Here is a 22515-nt window from a genome sequence, read left to right as displayed (position 1 = left end):
CACGTCGAACTCCCGCAGGCACAAAGACATCACGGAGGCTATCACTTATCACCTGACCAAAGATATGGCTCCATCAACACTGTGCAAAACGAGGGATTTAGGAAAACGATCAACACCCTAGACAAACGCTACACAGTGCCGTCCAGCAACTATTTTTCTATTGTTGCACTACCTGCTCTGTACACGCAGCGTCGAGCAACGGTGGAGACGGAATTTCAAGCAGGACAACATTTTGCTGCAACAACAAAACGTGAGACATTTGTTGTTTTATGTTTATTTATTGTTATGAGAGAATCATGATCTCAATTCTAAGCCAAAAAATCGTGATTCTCATTTTATGCAAAATCGTGCAGCCCTGACATTAACACAAAACTATTGTTTCACCAGAGAAACACACATGAAGAGAGAGAGAGAGACAATAACAGCTACCAAACAGTCGTCATAATTCGTCACACAATGAGAAAAGGACAAATCAACAAGTAACAATGACTAATTAATATTAAAATCTGTAACATAATGTATTGTTTGGAGTTTAGTCTGATTGGTTCAGGATGACCTGCCATTATCCAATCACACGTCTGCTTACCTGCATCTTTTCTCTTTTTTCTAACCTGAGCACCTGATGGCTTTGAACTTTTGTTGTCCATCTTCCATTGGTTTGAATTTTGCGCTCCAGTACAAACACAAATCCCCCAACCCGAGGATCAGCACAATTAACCTAACAGCAGGCACGTGCAGAGGGGGGGCCTAGAGGGGCTTGAGCACCCGCCCCTTTCCTGATGGGTGCCCAAAGTGCTTTTTTGTTGAGGCAACTTGTTTTTTAAAAATTATTATTATTTTTTTTTTAGTGTGTGTGTGTGTGCGGAGTCCTGTCTGTGCCCCTCAACAATAATATTTAACTATTAATCACAGTTTTGCTAAATAAAAGGATCTGGCTTGCATCAGTCACATGATCACATTTAACCAATGATCGCCCTCGACGGCAGAACGCGCTGGTTACGAGCCGGGAACGAGCTCACAAAGAGCACGCGCATTTTTAGCGGTCCGGAGCTGTAGGAGAAACACAAGTTAACTCAGAGACACAGACTGATGCCACAAAACCAGTAAGTAGGTGTACAGCGTACACTGTAGTGTGTAGCACCCAGGAGTATCAGCTTATTACGTACACGTTGGTAAGCTGTCTTGTTGCTACTGACGAACTGAAACAAACGAGCGTGCTGTGTGTGCAACAGCGTGACAAACATTACCTGTCCTTTTATTAACTGCACAGGTAGTGCTGGTCACAGCTGCTGGCTATCTGTGTAAGGCTGTCATGGGTCTGCAGCTCTGTCACCGTGTTAGGGAACATATTTAGTTTTAAAGTATTTAGAAACATATTTAGTTTTAAAGCAAGTTTCTGGGCTTTTCCTGCCTTTCTGGAGGGATTATATTTCACTAAAAACGATCTAATATGCATGTTCACATAATTATGCATTATTATAATTATAATATATTAAAAACACACGCTGTATTTTAAAGAACATACATTAAGAAGCAGATTATATTAGATTTATATTTTAAATAAGACAAAAGTTGGATTTTACAGCAGTAAAATTATTGTATCTCTACAGTTTAAACATGTAATAAGCTTTGCCCTGCACAGAGTGGATAGTGTTAAGGTTCAAAAATTGATGAAGGAGAGTACAAACAACCATGGTCCAGAAGATCTTGGTCAAACAATGATTTTAATGACTACACGCGTGGGAAGACAGGAATTGATCTTCGACTTACTCAAAGCATACACAGATTTTTATAGCATCAGGGTTTGAATTAATGACGCCCCTTCATACGTCACAGACAGATTAGAATATGTTCCAGACATTAGTCACAGTTTACTCGTACATCTTGTACATCTTTTAATAGCTATAAGCAGACATAGAACTTCTCTTTTCTATAACGCCTTCCATACAAGGTAATAATCTTAAGCCCTCATCGGCTACGTTTGCTTTGCCTTGTTGCCCATATTAGATTCTTGATGAAAGTGTGTTGTTGTTATTCAGCCTGGTTCAATGTGCCCCTTTCTAACTTTGAGCACCCGCCCCTTTAAACCTCTCTGCACAGCCCTGCCTAACAGACCTACACCTTAGTTCACAGATTCACTTTGTCTAAGGTTGATTTCTGGGATTTCACACAACCCAGGATTCAGATCGTGAATCCATGATGGGCTTGGATTTACATCATTATAAATGAAATGTGCTCTACTTGGAAGCAGCCGGCCCCGCCCCTTTTGACGGGTTGTGTGAGACTTTAAATCATCAAACTGTAAATTATAAATTAAATTGTTATTGATCCTTTACCCCGAGTCCTAAAGTGCAGATTTATTTTCTTACTCTTCTTATATTTATTGTTTGTTTACTTGCACCGCTGTAACTGCAGCCTCGTCGTCTCGTCTCTCTATATGCTGGACTGTCTGTAGCGGAGATGACAATAAAGTTTACTTTGACTTCAGCAGTGCGCAGGCGCACCGAGGGCTCTCGCGCTCACTTTATAGAATTTAGAAAAAACATGGGTGCAGATTATAAGTCTGTATCATAATATCTGTTTGTTGTTTTTATTTTGTTTTGCGAGTTGGTTATTAGATGCCGCTCCAGCCAGCCAGAGACTCCCCGCCGCCCCGCCCTCTCCTCCCTGTGCCGCCAGCAGCAGGCGCACCTCGCAAACGGAGGGCGCCCTTACTCCCAGCAAATGGCTGATAGAAAACCGATCGGTGCCTACGAATTTCCCAATATGCGCTGGCATGACGTCGGGGAAGCATGGGTACGACCGATTATTTTATTTTTTTCTTGCCAGTGCCCGTGATGCCCCCCCCACCACGATGCATTCTATTGGTTTGCACACTTACACACACCCAGCTGTGGTTTCCTGTTTTGCTGGACTCTGGAGAGCCCCGCCTTTAACGCTCTTCTCTCACAGAGAGCAACAGAAAACTTGGAAAAACTCCAGATTGACTGAACTCAGTTCAAAGTTACCTTGACACCTTTAGATGTGAGACGTAGTGATGGTCCGCTTGAAGCTGACGCTCCGGTGCGTGTGTCAGAAAGATCAACGCGCTGCTTCAGAAGCACCGTGTCGAGGCTTGATTCGTTTGGCCAGAGTCACGTGATCAGTGACGTCTGAAGCTTCGTTTAGAACGTACCTTTTTTTAAATCGAACTTTATTGAAACACAATGAGTATACAACATACAAACAGATGAAGTTTACAAAAGAACAGAACATGAACATACAGAACCAGGAGTAAAAAAATGATGATATGAGTAGGCGAAAAAAATCAACATATAAATATTGTTCTGAGAGGCTTTTTGTTGGTTGAGTCTGAAATTGATTGTATGTACAATTCATATCCTTATAAAAAGGCAGAAATATGGTGTTTTATTAATAAACTTACATTTATGGATATAAAATAGCTAAAAGTATTAACAAATATTTTATAAAAAACATTCCATCGTAAAGAAAACTCCCTTAAAATATGGACAATAACAAAACTGCTAAATTCTTCCAGAATCTCTGTGTAGAGGAACCAAAAGAGATGTGCCACAGTTTCTGGATGATCCCCACAGAAAGTTCAATTAGTATTTATGTCTCTTTTAAATGTTACCATATAGTGACTGGCTGGGTCACATTTATGAAGAATTTTATATGAGATTTCCTTCACCTTGTTCACAATTAGATATTTATGGGATCATCCAGACTGTCTTCCAGGTGATATCTGGAACATGTCGGTTCCAGTAAGATATTCTATATATGGGAGAGACATGAGATCTTCTTGGAATAAACTACGTATTCTCTTATTGCTGTTACCAAGTTCCTGTGAAAAGCAGATTTTTCCCACTGCTGACTCAGCTGGATCAGGGAGAGTGACTGAGGCAGATATTGAGCTGTCAGTGTTTTTATATAACATTAAAGTCCCTGAGGGTATGGCACCAAGCACCATTGAGAATTCCCCAACAGTGTTTGACAAGTTTGACGAGCATCTTGACTTTTGGTCTTTGGATGTTAACAGTCCTGGATATGTGACTTCTTGTTTAACAGAAATGTTACAGAGAGCATTTGCAGTGCAGCCTTTAATTGCTAGTAATTCACATTTTTTTAGATTTCGACATAAAGCAGATGCCTCAGAGAAATCACTAATAACACTAAGGGCTGGACGGATTTGATTTGCATTCTTCAAGAAGAGTGTGGTGTCATCAGCTAGCTGGCTGATGATGAGCTCCTTATCAGCTGTGCTGATTCCTTGTATAACAGGTCAAATCTCGGGGTGGAGTCTTAATCATTTTAATTGAGCTATTGCCATTCGTGTACAAGGTTTTGATAGCTTTACAGAAAAATGCCAAAGTTTTCCAAAGAGTGGAAAATAAATTGATGTTCAATTGTATCAAAAGCCTTTTAAAAATCCAGGAAGAGAATGAAGCTATAGTCAGATACCAAATCAGAGTAATCAAGTAGATCTAAAACCAGTCTCATGTTCTTAGAAAGGTGTCTGTTTCTCATAAAGCCTGATTGTGTCTCATCGATAATTGTGTCCAAGAACTCTTTCATTCTGTTAGCAAGTACTAAAGCCATAATCTCATAGTCATCATTGAGCAGACAGATGGGTCTCCAATTATCAATAAGAAGTAAGTCTTTGTTTGGCTTTGGAATAAGTGTTATGAGACCCTGAGTAAGAGTAGGAGGGAGGATGTTATTCTCTACACTTCCTATGAAAAGCTGCAGTAAGAACGGAGCCAGGAGATTAGAAAATGATTCATAAAACTCTGCAGTTAAACCATCTGTGCCGGGAGATTTGTTGGCCTTAAGTGCAGAAATAGGATTACAAACGTCCTCCACAGTCAGAGGGCTGTCACAGTGACTTCTATCTTCCACAACAATAGTTTTTAGGTTTTTAATATTATTGAGAAACAGCGTTGAGACATATATATATATATTCTACTTTTCTAAATGATTGACTATTTCAATGGAGAACCTAAATGACACGGACCCGTGTTTGTTATTACATATCTCTATTTTGAATGTGACAAGTCTATCATTGCCTGTTATTCATAGGTATTAACAGAGTTTTTGGCCTTTTTTCCTCTATAACAGTTAATTGACTCTTTACAGTGGCCTGCTATGGTTAATAATAACATGTTCAGTCATGAGTGAAATCAAAGCTTTTCTTCACTTTAGCATTTAACATTCCCAACAATATAATGTGATACCTTAATTAAAACACAGCTAATAAAACACAATTTTCTTAATGCAAACATCAGTGACTCAACATTAGCAACCAAAGGGTTCAGTCTGCAGCTCACACTCATGTGAAGCTACAGCCTCCCCCTTTAGTCTCTGTCATCCTTCTGCTCCTGCACAAACAAAGCAAGACAAAACCTCCACCCTTCTTCTACAGGCTGGGTGAATTGTTGTGGACATTCACTAATCCTAAAGTCGGCACCGTTTTTGTCTCAGTATCAAGTCAGTTAAATTTTTAGTCGTCAGTCCGTCACAGTCCAGTCACATGCATACATCCACACACATTCATACCAGATATTGCTGATAATGGAGTCTCACACGCAGCCTATTCGAGCCTCCATCACCAGCAAGATGACGTCATCATTTTAAAGGAAAACAGCTCCTTGTTTTTGGACTGGATTGACTCGCTGCAATCCTTTTAGGCTCAGGACTTCTCATGTGATCAGTGTCCCATATAAGTGAATTTCTCCCAAGCCCATTATAATCATGGAGAAAAACACTTTGCCACTGTTTCCAGTAAGAATATTTTATAGCGCTTTAAAGTTCAACCTCTCAGGTCTGGATTAAAGAGCTGATTTGTTAAATCGGGAACTCACAAAATACCAAAATATCACCACCGGTGGATCACACCTCTCAGATGTTCTTATCTCAGTGCACTGTAACAAAAGCACAAACAAACGCAACCAATAAAATACTAATAAAGTAACAAATACTGGGGCCCATTGCAAACATGTCCAAGCATAAAACCATCTTTCTCTCTCTTAGAGAAAGAAAACAATCCAAACCTCACTGATAAAATCAACCTAGTGTCAAGCAAAACCCAAAAATCAACCAAAACTTCACCAGAAAGTTTTCCTCCCTCCCGGGACAATATTGTGCAGGAATACAGGCACCGTAACTCCTTTTGCACTGACAAAAACATGTTGGATTTACTTGATTCAATAGTGGACACTGGTTGCACACAAAGGTTTTGCTTTGGCAGAAACTTAAACAACTGAGTTAAATCAACACAACCTTTTCATATTCAGTAAAGCTGCATGTTGTGTTCATAAAACACGATTGAAACATGTTCAGATGGAGTAAGTTGAGCTCCTGGAACATTTTAATCCTTCAATTGAAATTGAATGGGTCTACAACAACCACCATCCTCCTATCTCTATCCTGGTTGCAGCAGGGCTGGGAAATAACCCTGAAGTGATAGGTTACCAGGCAGGGTACACCCTGGACAGCTCACCAGTCTATCAGATAGAAACACACAGCCGTTTACATTCATGGATAATTTAGCCCAGGACCTTCTTACTGTGGAGCAACAGCACTAACCAGCATGCCAACAATGGAGGAAATACAGGAAAGCTATGATTTCCTGTATTTGAGGCAGAATTCTTTTGTTCTTGCCCTTGACAGGTTAATCCACAATAAATAGCAACAGCATGCATGTGGTGTGTGTGTCGTTGTCTGCCTCTTATAACTCCAGTGATTTTCCTGTAGTTTGAAATCTTATGCGGTGTTGACACAATAATTTGTTGTAAACCAGGAAATTCCCAACTGTGGTAGAAAGCACAGCTTAGCCTTAGCAAATGTTCAAAGAAAAGTCGTCACTTCCTGATTTCTGCTTCACTGATAAATATTGTCACACTGGGGTTTTTGCAAATGATATCAGTGAGCACTGTGTGGCAGCTGGAGTCAGACAACTGAAGCTCCCACAATCAAGACCACAAACAGCTTTCAAAGGAGATTTGAAGCTTTTCTGGCAGCAAGCTTCATGATTTATGGGACTGGAACTGGAACAGAAACTACCTGATCACCAATGGTGAGCTGGCATGGAATTATTTTTATGACATTTTATCAAAGTTATAAATAAGCATGCCCATTAACACATAGTGAGTGAGCATGTTGTCTTCCCACGCAGTGAACAGCGGATGCTAATGTTTTTGTCACTTTTTACAGAGTCAAACTCAAAGTAAGGTCAGTGCTTCCACGCTTTAAACGCTGCACGCTCACACTCTCTCCACACTCGATAGATTATCCATTGTTCATCTGCACACAGCTGCGGTTTTAGTAACGCAGTAACGCAGCGTGCTTACGGGAAAGTAACAGTAATCTAATTACCTTTTTTGCAATAGTAATCCCTCACTTTACTCGTTTCTTGGAAAAAGTAATCGGATTACTGCCCATCTCTGGTTGGAGCTGTGCACTTGTGGGTTCAACCTTGTGTACACGTTTATCTTTGCTGTGTGTACTTGTACCTCTGAGTGGAAGCTGAACTCTTGAGTTCGAGTATCGAAGCATCAGCTGTGACGTTAAAGTCCAAACAGCTCGTTCATTTGACGTGCAAATGAACGAAGGTAACGCCGTTTTCATGTGGATGTGTCACTGAGACACTTTCCACATCCACAGCTCACAAAATGGGAAAACTATAGAAGTATAACAATGAAGAAGTTACTATGTTACGGGTCCCAAGGATGAAGACCTCGATGACAAATATGTTACCTGTAAAAGCAGGTGAAGAGCAGAGTAAGGAAGACACGATGCGTCTCTGCTTTCCTCCAGAACGTGTCTGAGTCTGATTTATTTCACACAAATAAATGCTATAAAACACTAAACATGAGCTTTCAATATACTGTTCAGCTGGTTCCTCATTCACATCAATTACATTTACTTATTTCACAACATCAGTGAAATATACTCTTTTTAACTGGTTCAGTTTCTCACGTTCACACTTCTTTCCATAACAGCTACATCCTTTTATCATATCAATAAACACATCACATTGTCTTCTGCAGTGTCTTACTGGCTAAACAGTTCTATTCAATAACAGCATTGGTAAATACATTACATTTGTTCCCTCCAGTAATTTACTGGCAAAATCACTATTTAGTGCATCATGAAACACAGCTTGTTGAATCAACCCATGAATGCCTCTGTTAGCTACACAGAGTTGCTCAGAGTGCTTGTGTTACACTAGCTAATCTACTCAGTCACTTTAACAGAACTATTAACATTCACATCTCACAGAACTGATTTGATTGGAGCATTACAACACGTTTGCACAGAGCATAGGAGCGCACTGACTCTGCTTCACGAGCGCTCCACCTAACGAGCGGGCTCGCGGTGCGGTCGCGCGGGACACTCCTCTGGTTTTCTCCCGTGTTTACATATAAATAACTTTGGCGGACCGCCTTAACTCTCCCATTCACATTAACGTGGGTAACCATGGTGACAATAAACAACATTTTCGGTGCGAGCACCGTGTACCGACCTGTAAAAGCAGGTGAAGAGCAGAGTAAGGAAGACACGATGCGTCTCTGCTTTCCTCCAGAACGTGTCTGAGGAAGCAGCGGAAGGTGGGCTCCACTTACTGCACCCCGAAACCCCGGAGCAAGCACCAAAGTTCCGCCCTCACTGCTTTCTAACATAAAATGAATCCCTGTTACATGGATTTTCTATCCTCTTAAAGAAACTGAAAATAAATACATATAGCAATGAAAAATGTCCCGTTACATGAGTGTTTTACACAAAATAATATTCATGTGGTCATTCCCTCACAGGGGTGCCACAACTACACTGCTGTTTTGACAGAGACACAGTGTGTTTATCTAACTTGGCTGAAGCCAAAGTTCTCCAGACAAATTCAGTCTGTTTCTGCCAAGTGTGAACTCACTGGATGAGCGCCAGATACACAGAATCAAAAAGGGATAAATTACTTTTCTTATGTCATGTTCCCGTCACAAACTGGCTCAAGGAGAGGGGAAGCAGGAGTCCACAGATGAAATGTTCCTATAAATAAAGTGGAATTTATTCAAACTTTACCAAAACTTCAACACATCAAATACAAGCAGTTCAGCAGGGAGTGGATGTGTGTTGCATGTGCCAGGTGGATGCAGAGAGAGGCCAGGGCCACGTTCAAACCTGAACACGCTGCACAGTGTTTTGTTCCATTTGTTAGGGATGAATGAAATGCTTCCTTGAAAGGATGTGTGCAGTCACCAGTGGGCGTGGAAGCATGTGCGCCCTCATTTGGTGGGTGTGCAAGAAAAGTCATCCTGTCACACAGCAATGCCTACATAAATCACACCACTCTGCTTAAAATAATAATGTTTAGTGAAGCAGGTGAAGCAAAGGGCTGCTTTTAATAGGCTGGCAGACCCAGGTGTGCTGCTTTAGCTGCTGAGCCTCTTATGACAGAACAGCGGAGAGTGGTAAGAAGGGAGGAGGGGGTCTGGCTGTGTTTGTGAACGATAGATGGTGTAACTCTGGGCATTTCTCTATCAAAGAGACGCTATGCTGTAAGGACATTGAGCTGCTAGCGGTTAGCATGAGACCGTACTATCTACCACGAGAGTTTACACACGTGATTATGATAGCTGTGTATGTCCCGCCCTCTGCTAACGCTGCAGCAGCCTGTGAGGTCCTGCACACTGTAACCAGCAGACTCCAAACACAGCACCCTCAGGCCCTTTTCCTGATCTCTGGGGACTTTAAAGATGATGTAACCATTTAATTATGGTTACATAATTAATTATGTAATTAATTATGCAAAATGCAAAACGCTCAGCTGTGTCTCCAATCAAAGCTCTGTAACTTCAGAGGTGATGTTCATATGTTGACTAATGGTTTTCTTTCATTTTTGATGTACTGCAGAATATTTGTATAAAATCCAGGCCAGGAAAATCTCCTTCATGTGTTTCTGTGTTTTGTCTTCAGCTACGTTGACACAAAGGCCTCTGCTGTGACGCTCACACCTTTGATAAAGTCTGGAGAGTGTCAGCTTCCTGTTTATAGATACAAAAATATGTAATGTTGTGAACTCTGGCCGCAGCGGCGCAAGAAAAAGGAGAATTACGGGAAGCACTCACAACAGGTAAAATCAAAATAACAAAGTAAAGTAGGATAAAATAAAAAACAACAAAAGAACAACACAATATACTTCCCCGTACTGTTACTGCTAACCTCTGTTAACCTAGTAACTCTTACCTTCTAACTGACAGCTGGTCAATAAACGAGCTCCATAAATGCTCCATATTCACCTTTACATGGAATATAAAGGGAAAAGAAGAAACACAGTGCTGTGTCAGCGTTAGACATATAGATATATCCTTGCTTTTAATACATTTGAAGGTGGGTGGGAGAGGTGCTTCTCCGTGTAGTCTACGGTCTCTTTGGGATGGGTAAAGCTTTTCCTCACATCACCATGGGTCACTAACAGCTTTGCAGGGTATAGCAGTCTGTACCTGACGCCGGTCATCCCACGTAGTCTTCCTCTCATATTTGCAAATGCGGCTCTGCGTTTCCAACAGAGGGAGGGAAATCTGGGAGGATGTTTATTTTAAAAACCCTTATACATCAGGTTCTTGTTCTCTGCAGCTTTCAGCAGAATTTCCTCACCAATGTGGTAGTAGTGCAATCTCAAGATGATGGGCCGAGGAAGATGACTTTGTTTGGGACGCTGGCGATTCACTCTATGTGCTCGATCGATGAGTGGCTTCTCCTCGAGAGATAGCGCCTCCGCCAACAGGTGTGAACCAACTCAGTCATCTTGGGTCCCTCTGTGCCTTCTGGTATTCCTGCAGTTCTTAAATGATTCCTCCTGGAGTGCCTCAAGAGCTCCACATCTCTCATCTAACTTCTTTACCTCCGCAGACAAACGCTCCACAGTGGCCTGGAGAGTGGCGATGGTGTCAGAGTGGTTCGAGGCACAGTCCTGCAGTTCAGTCAAAGTGTTATCATGCCTGGCCACGTCGCTTTTTATGTCCGAGGGCTGGATGCTCTGGTTCAAGGATGATATCTCGCCTCCTATGGTGGTAGAAATCTCTAATATGCAAGTGTCCAGTGCTAGTTAGTTAGTTCTAGTTCTAGTGGTTAGTGGGGCTTTATTTGATGATTCTAGTGTGTGTTACATTGTTGTCATATTGTTGAGTCGCAGAGCTGCACAGTGTTACAGTTTCTGTAGAGTCTGGTATAAGGAACTCAGATCCCTCTGTGAATAATGTTCACTGAAACTGATCTGTAGTTAATGAACTAGTCAGGATTTACACTAGAGAACGTTTTTGCCATTACATGGCCTGTATTTGTAGAGCGCTTTACTCGTCCCTAAGGACCCCAAAGTGCTTTACACATCCAGTCATCCACCCATTCACACACTGGTGATGGCAAGCTTGTAGCCACAGCCACCCTGGGGCGCACCGACAGAGGCGAGGCTGCCGGACACTGGCGCCACCGGGCCCTCTGACCACCACCAGTAGGCAACGGGTGAAGTGTCTCGCCCAAGGACACAACGACCGAGACTGTCCAAGCCGGGGCTCGAACCGGCAACCTTCCGATTACAAGACGAGCTGCCAACTCTTGAGCCACGATCGGCCCACATATTGTTGTCTTTTGTTGCAGACACCAAGTGTTGAGATCCTGTCTCAACCTCCTACATTCTTCCAGCAGGTTACACATTATTTTTTGTACTTGGAATCAAATATATGTGTCAGTTGGGCCTAGTGCAGGGGTCAGCAACCTTTAACACCCAAAGAGCCTTTTGGACCCGGTTTCCACGCAAAGGGTCAGGGTTCGGGAAAACACTGGGAGCCGCAAATACTTTGTGACATCTAAAATGAAGATAACACTGTGTATATTGTTTTTACCTTTATGCTTTGTGTGAACAACTACAGTGTGTTGCTTATGAAATCCATGAAGTGCTACAGAGAAAATTACATTTGATTTATGTAATGAACACATTTTGAGCTCTTAAAGAAATATAACAAAGGAAAGCTGAACTACAATGATCCATGTAGCAAACACAAACTGTTATATCGCCTTTGGGCTTTTGGAGCCTTGACCTGACTTTTAAAAAAAGCGCGTTCATGCAAACATCGTCGGGTCTGCCGTGATATGTTTACAACGGGACTTCTGCTCCTGAACCTCTGCGCACAGCGTCTGCAGGTCGGGGCTGTACGAAGTCACTTTATCTCTACAGGACTGTAAGCTGTCGTCTGTGAGGCGTGAGCGTGTTTGTTTGAACACAGTTCACGGTGGAGAACAGCTGCTGACATAATGTGGATCCAAGATCCATAACTGGCCTACCTGGGGCTGAAAGTCTCCATAAATGCAGGCGTTTCGGCGGCTACACCGGCTTCCACGAGTGTGACGCTTATTTTGAGAAAATAATAGAATATAAATGTATTTTTATATTTCAATATCACAATAATCTTCCAATGTAGAACTACAAGTTAAAAAAGAAGTAACATAAATCAAATCCACTTCAGCTAAATACTTCTCATTTATTTCCATCTTACATGCTGTGACTGCAGCCATTCCCACATCTCTGTGAATGGGACTCATGGACATGGATCAGTGGTTGTTGATCAATGGTCCTGAGAATCTGCATAATTAAGATGAAGGAACGGAGCTCCCAGCCCATCGTTCCTGCAGCTGCTTTCAGTCTTTATGCAAATGTCCTGTTTGTAAGACTGAAACCTGCAGCTGAGACTGAAGACGTCACCTGATGATGACGACACGTTTCTCCCACAAAACGCTGCGTCCAGATGAACAGAAGCAACAGACTCACTTTCCTGGATGATTGAGATGCATCAAGACTTCATTGTGTGTTACTTCTCATTCAGCACAGACACATTATTCCTGTTAGGTCATGTCAGCTGTCACTCAGTACAAGCACAACTGTGAACAACACAAACTTCTCTTCAATGTGTCACAGAAACACTAAGTGTGAGAGCCTGTATGACACACAGGACAGACTGTAAGCTCTGCTGGCTGCACAGCACTTTGTAGCAGTTTTCCAACATGTCCTCCACCCGTGATGTCAGTGGTGGGACCCCAGTCACAGCACTCAGCACCACCTCCTTTAAATGGATTTTATAGCAGTTCCTCCCGTTACTCGGTGCAACGCTTCTTAAATGTGTTTTTGCAGGATAAAACACAGCAGGTGGTGTAGAGAGGACGTCAGCTGACGGAGCAGAGGGAGGCAGACTGTGGATAAATGACAGAGTGAGAGGAGAGCAACCATGACAGAAGCACAGGTGTGGCAGATAGAAGTGGCTTTATAGACACTTATTGTCAGTCCTCGTGCATGCTGTGGAAATAAGTGTCTGTGTCATGAGGTGACATGTGAGCTTATCTTTGGTCGATAAAGCTGAACGACCAGTTTTCACTTTGCTTGTTACGCTTGTTTAGTGACGTCTGGGTTTCTGTGGAGCCCGAATTTTGATGAGTTCTGGTGAAATCATCTGAGATCATCTGAGCATCGGTGAAGAGTCAGCAGAGAAAGTGTGGGACAGAAGTTTGCTTTGGACACATGGACTGAAATCAAAAAGTAACAAACAGGATTTCCAATGGACAGTATGGAGAAGTGAAAGTACACAAAGGCTGTGCTGGAACACGTGTGTTACACTTTTTGACAGCTGAGAACAAAACACAATATTTTGCATCATCTCTGCAGTGTCTCTTCTTTCCTCTGCTGTTGTGCTTTTAGCTCCAAACTGTTTCAAATGGTTTGTCAGCAAGCTGACCTCTGACCTCTGCAGTACTAACTCCTGACCCGTACAAAGAGCGGGCGTTTCTGACCTTTGACCTGCAGCTGTATGTCTCTCAGTCTCAGTTCTTCTCTCCGTCACTGATGGAGCAGGTGTAGTTGCTGCTGACAGTCAGTCGTTTGTTTTCTCAGAGTGAGGCTGAAGTCTGAACTGTTCAGAGCATCAGGTCTCATCAACGTGCGCTGCTGTAACGCCGCTTTGTCCTCTGAGATCACCAGGTATGAAACCTGAGTGCTGACAGAGCAGCATGTTCCCCCTCATTCACCTCCACCACCACAGCCAAGGCATGCTGGGAAACTGAGGACACACAGACGGAGAACTGAAGTGTCTGCTGTGTGTTCATCTCAGAGTCCTCACAGGTGACACATTAGCTCCAGAACACCAAGCCAGGTGTTTGAAGCCTGACAGGGATTCTTCCCATCCAGAGGGAGGATTTAGCTGCACAACAATGAACATTAGTGTGTAGTTTAGAAACACAGACTGTGCCTGCACTGCATCTAGTGAAGAAAAGTGTTACTGCCAGAGAACCAGGCTCCTTTAAAGCAGCTGATATTAAGGTTGAAAAATCAACAATAAGCTGATGTAATCAACGTTTCACAAAATGGTCAGCAGCTAAAATCTGGAGCCGTTCTTTGGTGGTAATTAACAGTTTGTTCTTGTTAGCTAATTATGTCATTAAAGGTAGCAGCAGAAGCCTTGTGTTGAAAGCCCATTCACTCACACATTCACACAGTATGTGTGTGTCTGTGTTACACTGTGGACATCCCTTCTGTTGGAGCGCCATCTTGTGGCAGGTTTAAGAAATGTTCTTCTTGTAAATCCAAACTGATGCACCTCCATAGCAGACTGTGGAGGCTTTCAGTGACATGAAGACTTGATTTATACTGTCATATTCTCCTGTTACACAAAGCACAGCACGCTGAACATGGATGAACTGAAACTCCCAGCATCTGACTGAGGAAAAGCACAAATCATTCTCACACTGACTCCTGCTTGATTTTAGATTTGCTTTCAAATCCTCACACTTTCATATGAAGCACTAAATGGGCTCCAGACTGTTTATCTCAGCTTCCTGTCAAACACACTGCTGCTCACACCGAGGCTCAGTTTACTCCTCCAGCCTGGCTTAACCTGCTGTCTGTTAAAAACAGTCCCACACTCCTCTGTTTAATCCTTCTGATCAGACTCTTTGATTTTGTATTGTTTTTACCTGAAGTTGTGTTTTTGACATGGTTCTGTCTGTGAAATAAAGCTCACACACACACTGCTACAGTCCTTCATACACTTAGAAACGAAGCTGCTCCTTTCCTCAGTGCTGACACATAAAGAAGAGTTGGTTTTATATCCAACACGTCTCTGTTCCAGAAAACAGCTTCAGCAGCCTCTGAGTCTGAACTTGGAGTTGGTTATAAGCCACAGGCCTGTGTGCACAGCAATGAGGAAATATAATGCAGTAAGTGAAACATGGATGTGTGGAACAGATTATCCCAAAGGTTGATTCTGTTCATCTGGACGTTCTCAGTGAAACATTTGGTCTCTCGGTCAGGTGACTCCTTTAGTCTCAGCTGACTGCAGCTTTCCAAACCTTTGTCACTGGATCACTCACTTCATCTCCAACGTGTCCCTGACACAGACAGCTGGAGCCGTTACAGCAAAATCATTGATCATCGTTTTTAGAACATTAGCTGGTGTTGGTGGGCAGGCTAGCAGTGCTAATTGTTAGCACTAGTTCTGCTGCTCTCCCTTTGTCTCTGTTATTGTTGGTCTTTAGTGAACAATAGAAAGTGTCTTCATGAGACTGTTGCCTAATGTTCAAATGTAGATAACACCACCTGCACCAACCTGTTACACAGCACAACCCTCTGGTGTAGCTTTGGCTGGAGCACATATTGGCAGCTCCAGTGACATCACCACTCCATGGTGACATCATCTCTACAGACTGTGGCTGTTACATATCCTCACCTGGTAATAATAAGACTGTCCTCAGCTGCACACAGCTCCAAGATGAACAAACTGAAGTAAATACAAATTAGAGTTACGATAGATTGAAATCTTGTAATCAGAGCTAATTCTTAGTGAAACTCTCACAACATCATATCCTGATCCTGGGTTAGTGTCTCGGTCTCAGATCACAACATCAGCACAGGCTTGGCTTGGGTGAGGTATTGAGTGGTTCTTGTCCATGACAGCTGCAGGTACAGTGCCATCAGCCATGCTGCACCACATGTCTGCCCAGGAACATTAGTGTGGCTGAGTCTCATGTAAACATTGTGCTAAAGTGGTGGGAAAGTGGCTGCAAGCTGGCTGCACTGTGTCCAATACTCTCAGTATGATATCCACAAACCTCTGAGTGTCACAGAGTGGGCCTGTGCTCAGCTCACTGTGCCCCATTCAATTCTACTTGCATAGTTTTACAAGTAAAATTAAATATACAAGTTGCTCAATGATAAGTTATTGTAGTAACAACTAAGTCCATGGTCATTATTTGTTAATAGTAGCTTAAAGCTTCTGCACCAATCATGGAGCACCAGGTTTAGAGCATGTGGATCTACAAAAGTAAGTCCCAGTAAGATGGGCTGAGCCTTACATACTAGAAGAAACATGTCATTCCCAGCAGATGAAGCGCCCTTTAAAGCAGGATCTCACTTTAAACCTAAAGAACTTGCTATGAGCATGCAGTGCATTCATGGTTATTATTCATACGATTGTGGGGAGCTAATAAAGTGCAACTATCACATTACATTTTATTATTAAATTGTTGTTAACAATCCCTTCACTTCTGCTTATCTAATTCATGGTTGCAGGATGGCTGACAGCTTCCATTAGGCAGGAGGTAATGTCCATTCTGGCCACAGTGCAACCCACAATGTGTAACTGACACTATTATATTGCATTATGTCACATTGTTACATCTTTTTAATAAATGATGACAGTCAGCTGAATTTGCTGCCCCCTTGGTGGAGGACATCAGGATCAGCAGCTGCTGCTCCATCACAAACACCACAGAAGAAGAACAACACTGGATCAGATTATCTGGACGTGTTTGACAGGGACAGTGTTCATGTTCATGGACATCAGGACAAAAACAGACGATGGAAACCTGCCAGATTTGAGCTAAACTGCTCGTTTCCATGTGTAGTCCCTGGGAGGTCACATGACCAACAAAGATACACAAGCTGTGTCCCAAAACGTCGGCTGCATCCTCCGGAGGCCGCATTTGAAGGCCGATGACGTCACAGCCAGGCGACGAAGGCTGTCCCGATTCCTCGACTCCTTCAAATGCGTCCTTCATTCCCCCGAGTTTGAAGGATGGGTCGGGTGTGTCCTTCGTGGCCCACCATATCCCAGAATTCATAGCGCGGCCCAGCCAAATTTCAGCTGCCAACAATGGCGGCCGCTACTAAGTTTTAAAATTTAACGAGGGAGTACTACTTACTTACAATGAATTCCTTACACTATATAATTTTCCCGTCAGTGTTGGGGAATTCTCAATGGTGCTTGGTGCCATACCCTCAGGGACTTTAATGTTATATAAAAACACTGACAGCTCAATATCTGCCTCAGTCACTCTCCCTGATCCAGCTGAGTCAGCAGTGGGAAAAATCTGCTTTTCACAGGAACTTGGTAACAGCAATAAGAGAATACGTAGTTTATTCCAAGAAGATATCATGTCTCTCCCATATATAGAATATCTTACTGGAACCGACATGTTCCAGATATCACCTGGAAGACAGTCTGGATGATCCCATAAATATCTAATTGTGAACAAGGTGAAGGAAATCTCATATAAAATTCTTCATAAATGTGACCCAGCCAGTCACTATATGGTAACATTTAAAAGAGACATAAATACTAATTGAACTTTCTGTGGGGATCATCCAGAAACTGTGGCACATCTCTTTTGGTTCCTCTACACAGAGATTCTGGAAGAATTTAGCAGTTTTGTTATTGTCTATATTTTAAGGGAGTTTTCTTTACGATGGGAAAATGTTTTATTCCTTTTCTTTAAGTTCCCCAGGAAGAATGATAAATGTTTTTTTATAAAAAATTTGTTAATACTTTTAGCTATTTTATATCCATAAATGTAAGTTTATTAATAAAACACCATATTTCTGCCTTTTTATAAGGATATGAATTGTACATACAATCAATTTCAGACTCAACCAACAAAAAGCCTCTCAGAACAATATTTATATGTTGATTTTTTTCGCCTACTCATATCATCATTTTTTTACTCCTGGTTCTGTATGTTCATGTTCTGTTCTTTTGTAAACTTCATCTGTTTGTATGTTGTATACTCATTGTGTTTCAATAAAGTTCGATTTAAAAAAAGGTACGTTCTAAACGAAGCTTCAGACGTCACTGATCACGTGACTCTGGCCAAACGAATCAAGCCTCGACACGGTGCTTCTGAAGCAGCGCGTTGATCTTTCTGACACACGCACCGGAGCGTCAGCTTCAAGCGGACCATCACTACCTCTCACATCTAAAGGTGTCAAGGTAACTTTGAACTGAGTTCAGTCAATCTGGAGTTTTTCCAAGTTTTCTGTTGCTCTCTGTGAGAGAAGAGCGTTAAAGGCGGGGCTCTCCAGAGTCCAGCAAAACAGGAAACCACAGCTGGGTGTGTGTAAGTGTGCAAACCAATAGAATGCATCGTGGTGGGGGGGGCATCACGGGCAAGAAAAAAATAAAATAATCGGTCGTACCCATGCTTCCCCGACGTCATGCCAGCGCATATTGGGAAATTCGTAGGCACCGATCGGTTTTCTATCAGCCATTTGCTGGGAGTAAGGGCGCCCTCCGTTTGCGAGGTGCGCCTGCTGCTGGCGGCACAGGGAGGAGAGGGCGGGGCGGCGGGGAGTCTCTGGCTGGCTGGAGCGGCATCTAATAACCAACTCGCAAAACAAAATAAAAACAACACAACAGATATTATGATACAGACTTATAATCTGCACCCATGTTTTTTCTAAATTCTATAAAGTGAGCGCGAGAGCCCTCGGTGCGCCTGCGCGCTGCTGAAGTCAAAGTAAACTTTATTGTCATCTCCGCTACAGACAGTCCAGCATATAGAGAGACGAGACGACGAGGCTGCAGTTACAGCGGTGCAAGTAAACAAACAATAAATATAAGAAGAGTAAGAAAATAAATCTACACTTTAGGACTCGGGGTAAAGGATCAATAACAATTTAATTTATAATTTACAGTTTGATGATTTAAAGTCTCACACAACCCGTCAAAAGGGGCGGGGCCGGCTGCTTCCAAGTAGAGCACATTTCATTTATAATGATGTAAATCCAAGCCCATCATGGATTCACGATCTGAATCCTGGGTTGTGTGAAATCCCAGAAATCAACCTTAGACAAAGTGAATCTGTGAACTAAGGTGTAGGTCTGTTAGGCAGGGCCGTGCAGAGAGGTTTAAAGGGGCGGGTGCTCAAAGTTAAAAAGGGGCACATTGAACCAGGCTGAATAACAACAACACACTTTCATCAAGAATCTAATATGAGCAACAAGGCAAAGCAAACGTAGCCGATGCTTTACCTGATGGGTACAATGTTGCTGTTGAGGGGTTGCTGTGGATAGTGCTGGAGGGCAGGCAGGGCTGGACTGGGACAAAAAATCGGCCCGGGCATTTTGACTGGAGACCGGCCCACCAAAAATGTGACGTCATTCATGGATAAAACCGCAAAGGATTCTGGGAACTTTTGGCAAGCGGTACTAGCGCATACAGGCTTTCAATTGAACTCAGTCACACAGCGATAAAAAGAAACACAAAAAATGACAAGAAGCTGCTGTATTATTAACTGCAATAGCCGGTGTTGTGCCAAAAAGTGATTGTCTGCCAAAAACTGATTTCCGGTATTTGCAAAGAAACTGATTGCTCGTATTTAAATTGCTATAAGTAACTTGTTGGGCTATAATATGTGAAACATATGTCAAATGCATCCCTCATGGATGACATAAAGTCATACTGAGCTACAAACAACATTAGTGTAACAAGGTAGAAGCCGCAATCAGTCTTTGGCAGTGACTTTTATATAACCTTTATTTATGCCGTAAAAAAAAATCTAATTAACATTAAAAATGTATTTTTTAAGAAGTAGTTGGACAGCAGAAATGGCTCAAATATTACAATTATTTTTCCACTACTAATTAATTACCGTTGAGCTCAAAGGTTATATTAATACACGGTTAACGAATGTGTATTTATGACGACGATTTGTGAGACGAACAAAGGTAAACGTACCTTTGTTCGTACGATGGTCTTTCGGTGCATTTCAAGGTCCTGCACCCATCCGTCGGTAAACTGTACCTGGGCTTGTTGCAGTGACCTGAAGTTACTAAACTTCATGAGTGTATGCACTCACTCCAAGAACCGTATAATTATAAATCTGAGCGTGGTGAAAGTTGGGCAGCACGCTAACGTCTTTTGTCCCTCTGTGTGCTCGTAAGGGTCTGACCCTTTCACTCCTTTGATTTTTCCTCGTATCTTTTCTTTGTCTTTTCGTCGAGTCTGTCTTTGTACGGACCGGCATTGTTCTCCGTCGTTTTGTACATTCCTTTTTTGTGCGGCAAAGATAAAACAAGAAGGTATTGGAACCGGAGAATGAACGTTTTGCAGTGCTGCAATTGCAAATGCTTGTATTTGATGCGGTACTTGGATTGTTTTGCCAGGAGTTCCCGGCATGCAATGCGCAAAGTCACGTGGTCTGTCAATCGCTATAGGAAAAACCATAAAGCCTTTGCATGAAAACAACTGCTTTGATGTACACTGCCTTGTTGGGATATATGTATCAATCTAATAAAGTTAAACCTACACCATTCTCCCTATTCGGGATTTTAAACAGTACATAGCGGAAACAAAAAGACTGCTTGGTAGAGTTAACCTCCTGAACTATCTACAACACATGGTAGAAACCTGAAATTAAGACCAAGAACACTAGAGGTGAGACATGATCATTAATTAATATTAAAATTAATAAATGACAGATTTAGGGATATTTTCATAAAGTATTTATTTACCAAAACAATAGAAAACAGCATGGTAGCACAATATATTTTGCTAACACAGCAACCTTTAAATATGAAAGGAGACAGAGAAAGAAAGGTGAGAAAGAAGAATAAGAATAACACTTAATTGAGTTTTTGATGGCATTTTACACACAGTACTAATACAGTATCTAGAAAATATGGGAAAATACTGGCATCATATACAGTACTTACTTCTGAAGAAATTATATGGGACCCTGAAAAACAGGACACAAGTGAAAGGACAAAGAACTGTGAATGGCAATTGATGGACTTGCTCAGATGATCACAGTACTGGCATCTTTATTCCAGAAAGGAATTAGAGAAATCATATACACTAGTACTTACGTTGATGAACTTAAAAAGTTGAATGGTCTCGAACCTCTTAAACAAACAATGTATGATCAGACCCTGACAAACAGGACAGAAAGGAATAAAGATTAGATGAATATTAAAATCTATAAAGGACAGATTATGATTGAATTGTATCACCAAAGACTATTCACTCATCAATAAAAGGTCACCTACAACACTTCCACAGCAGCAACACTGAACATATCTTAAGACATGGAAACCTTTATGAAGTGAAAGGACAGACAGTGAAGGTTGAGAAAGAATTGTACTTAATAGATTTTTTCAGACGATGACAGTACTGGTATGCTTACTCTAGAAAAATGGTTGAATCATATTCCATATAGTACTTACTTAAAATGAACACACTTCAGTCCTCCTAAAATGACTGACAGCATCTGAAATGAAACAATGACAGATTAAGACTGTAAGAATATATGTTTATAAATGCCTAATACTCCAATCTCATATTTATTCTGTCTATTAAGATGGACAAATTCTAAGCATTTACCAATCACTTGACTTGTTTGAAGTGAAGGTAGATACTAAATGTATTCATTTAGGCAATAACAATAAAGCTGAATCTAATATTAACAATAGATAATTAGGAATGTTTTGCTCATTTTTATTTCACCTCACCAGGTTACAAAAGGAGCTTTCTCAGCAGGTCACTCTTCTCAGCTACCCTGTCAATGACCATGTCAGAGTCCAATGACATGAGAATGTCCTTTTCAGTGGCCATCAGCATAAACATCTCCAGCTTGTTTGCAGACAGGCTGCTTCGGAGTCTGCTTTTAATGAACTTGAGTGTAGAGAACGTTCTTTCACAGGCAACCTGAGTGAGGGAGAGGGTCAGCAGGTACTTGTATGCCAGCCCAAGGAGACGATAGGCATCAGACAGCATGTTGAACCGCCTGAGTATTTGATAGCAGCACAGTGGGCAATTTTTGCAAGAACCACAGCTTTCGGTCACAATTTCAATTTCTTCGTCCCATTCTTCAGATCTGTCCTTTGCTGTTCTGGTCGTGTACTCATCTACATGTGATGTCTTAAGCCTTTCCCACTGTTCAGCAAAACGTTTCAGTTCTGACTGAAGGTTATTAACTGTAGCCCTGCTGTCAAATTTAAGTAGACAGGCGCTGAGGTTCTGAAATGCATTACTTGGAAGAGAAACTGTTCTGACCTGGCTAAACTTCCTGGGGTCCAACCATGCCAAATCGGCAAGAAGAGGGCCATGTATGACAAATCGTCTGTGGATTGCTTCAATAACTGTGTCCAGGATGATGTTGTGCACTTTCACCTCATATGATTTCTCAGCATTGATTTGCAACTCATCT

The 22515-nt window shown here is 41.9% G+C and overlaps 1 protein-coding gene across 1 annotated transcript in view; it reads left to right on the top strand.

Annotated features, from left to right (window-relative positions):
* LOC147337090 (protein NLRC3-like) overlaps nucleotides 1–22515 on the top strand; it is a 290822-nt gene that overhangs the window by 36456 nt on the left and 231851 nt on the right. The gene's annotated exons all lie outside the window — the stretch shown is intronic.

This window comes from Aulonocara sp. 'chitande type north' Nkhata Bay, linkage group LG3 (genome assembly GCF_057382095.1).
Source record: "Aulonocara sp. 'chitande type north' Nkhata Bay isolate Kocher_YH1m ecotype deep benthic linkage group LG3, A_spYH_male_GT1.1, whole genome shotgun sequence".
In the NCBI taxonomy this organism is placed as follows: Eukaryota; Metazoa; Chordata; class Actinopteri; order Cichliformes; family Cichlidae; genus Aulonocara; species Aulonocara sp. 'chitande type north' Nkhata Bay.
The sequence above is the reverse complement of the archived record's forward strand: the minus strand, read 5'-3'. Positions and strand labels throughout refer to the sequence as shown.